This window comes from Pseudophryne corroboree, chromosome 5 (assembly GCF_028390025.1).
Source record: "Pseudophryne corroboree isolate aPseCor3 chromosome 5, aPseCor3.hap2, whole genome shotgun sequence".
Taxonomy (NCBI): domain Eukaryota; kingdom Metazoa; phylum Chordata; class Amphibia; order Anura; family Myobatrachidae; genus Pseudophryne; species Pseudophryne corroboree.
Window position 1 is genome coordinate 447,098,282 of NC_086448.1, and position 2,975 is coordinate 447,101,256.

Here is a 2,975-nt window from a genome sequence, read left to right on the forward strand (position 1 = left end):
AAAAATTAAAAGTTCAATAGAATATATTGGAAAAAAAGTAAATTAAAAAAATGCCTAATTCTGAGGTTCTCGAGAAGACCACTTTTGTTCCAGCCCTGTATTGTTATAACTATACGGGACCAACTAAAAGTCATATAGTTCTCAACCCCTCTACAATTAAGGATATAGGGCCTAATTCAGACCTGATTGTAGACGTGCGAAAAAACGCATATCTACATTCAATTTCTTTGACGTGCAGGGGGACGCCTAGCACAGGGCAAGTCCGCCCCGCATGCCTGATACTCACCCTCCCCGCGCACACATTCAAAATCATCACACGGCGGCGATTCTTTAGCATGTTTTGAGTAGCCCTCTGCCTGTGCAGCCTAGCTGTGAAGGTAGGCTGCCTACCATGATAAGGGTCGCAGGGGCTGCGTGTGATGTTACGCAGCTGCCGCGGCCTGTCCCTTAAATGGTCTGGACACGCCTGCATTGTCCGGACCACGCCCCTAAAATGGAACATTGACGCCCCCAAAATGTTGTGTTGACGCCCCGTTCCCGCCCCCCCTCCAGGTCTTCAACCGCGTTCTGAAGAGAACGCAGTTTAGGACCTTGCACATTTGCGTACTGGCAATCGATTCATAGCGATTTTAGCACATCTGTGACAGAATCTGAATCGGCTCCATAATACCATAGAAACAGAGAATTTGACAGCAGACTTACACACTAGGGTTACTTATTTGTTGGGAGCCAATTAACCTCCCAGTATATTTTTTGAATTGTGGAAGGAAATTGAAGAATATACAAACTCCACAAAGTTAGGGCCATGGTGGTAATCGAACCCATTACCTCAGTTCTGTGAGTTAGTAAATGCAAACCATTACACCATCCGTACTGCCCACACAACCTGTACTGCCCATAATTTCCCCATAAACCATCTCCACTGTGGACGTGTATTCCAAACTTAGTGTCAGGTCCCAATTACGTAGTATCATGCAAGGAACATATCCACTCTCACTCCAATAAAGTAATGTACGGTAAGAGTATATTTGTGGTAATCCTCTTTCCCAAAATCCAGGCTGTAGACATTTGAGTAAGAACTGACAGTGAAGCATTATATAAATCTTAAGTCACACTGTGTGCTCTCAACATGTTCTCACCCTCATAGTTGGTAAAACAGTTATTGCGGCTGCCGACATTGTCTGAAGCCGTAAGCAGTCCTGCAGTAATGGACTGGTGTAGCACTAGCTTGTAGAGCGGAGGATCATGGATCCCTTTACATAGCAACAAAGGTGTGTGTCTGGAGACCTCTTCTCTGATTGGCTACTGACACATTTCATTACTCCTTGACTTTCTCAAAATATACCCCAAGAGAGTCCACTGCAAAATTGGCTATGGACATCTCATACCTCACGTCATTTAATACCCAATCTTGCTCTATCACTGTTTTGTTCTCATGTGTAAAACACAATGGGCTGAGTAAGTCCTGGGCTACTCAGAGACTGCACAAAATCTGTTTGTACAGCTCTGCTACACATGCGTTTGCACACTTGCAAAGCGAAAATACACTCCCCTATGGGCGGCGACTCTGTGAACGCAGGACTGCAAAGAACCCTAGCAAGTGAACAGGTCTGAATTAGCCCAATGTACAGTACTGTAGAATGCCCTCTCTATATACATACATGTTGCTAATACTAATAATAATACTACTACAGTAATATAACACTGTAGACATTACACTTCTGCTAATGGGTAGGGCTTGACTGCACATTAATTCTAAACATTATAAGAGGCTCTACCATGCTAAAGGACCTTATTCCCGGCCCGATTTGGGGAGAGATGTGTGCTGAGCGAAACGCCAATCTAGCACCAGCGATAGCGATGCACAGGGCCACGCATCGCTATCGCTGTGGGGGTACACACGGAGAGATCACTGCTTAAAATCTAAGAAATCTAGTCAGATTGCTTAGATTTTAAGCAGTGATCCCTCCATGAGTACCGCCCTTAAGACTTGTGGAGCCACACAGAAAAAACAAAAAACAATGCAGGTGCACACTGTAAGTACTAAGAACACTGACAATAAGATCAATTCTAATAAATTCTGCAGTTTAAAATGGAGTAAAATTGAGGTTCATAGCATCATTAGACTGTATCTTATTAAGTGCAAATGATGCCAACTTCATGGGCTGGCCACCCTCGCTCCAAAATCAAGCATTTGGTACCCCCCCCCTCCCCCACCCCTATAGCATACCTGTGTTTGCCCCCTGTTGGAATTGGATAATCATAGTATATTGGTGGTCATTCCGAGTTGTTCGCTCGTTGCCGATTTTCGCTATATTGCGATTAGTCGCTTACTGCGCATGCGCAAGGTTCGCAGAGCGCATGCGGTTAGTTATTTTACACAAAAGTTAGGTATTTTACTCACGGCATAACGAGGATTTTTCATCGTTCTGGTGATCGTAGTGTGATTGACAGGAAGTGGGTGTTTCTGGGCGGAAACTGGTCGTTTTCTGGGTGTGTCTGAAAAAACTCTGACGTTTCTGGGAAAAACGCGGGAGTGTCTGAAGAAACGGGGGAGTGTCTGGGCGAACGCTGGGTGTGTTTGTGACGTCAAACCAGGAACGAAACTGACTGAACTGATCGCAATGGCTGAGTAAGTCTGGAGCTACTCAGAAACTGCTAAGAAATTTCTATTCGCAATTCTGCGAATCTTTCGTTCACAATTCTGCTAAGCTAAGATACACTCCCAGAGGGCGGCGGCTTAGCGTGTGCAATGCTGCTAAAAGCAGCTAGTGAGCGAACAACTCAGAATGAGGGCCATTGTTTAGTTTTATGATAAATCACTTGTTCTATTAATATATTAGGCAGAGCAAGAGTGAATTCAGAATGAAATTCAAGGAGTTATATACAGTAAGTGACCAATTTACCATATAGAGATCTACAACTGTATACCGTTGAACATAATAAAATTACATTTTCATATATCATTAAAAAAA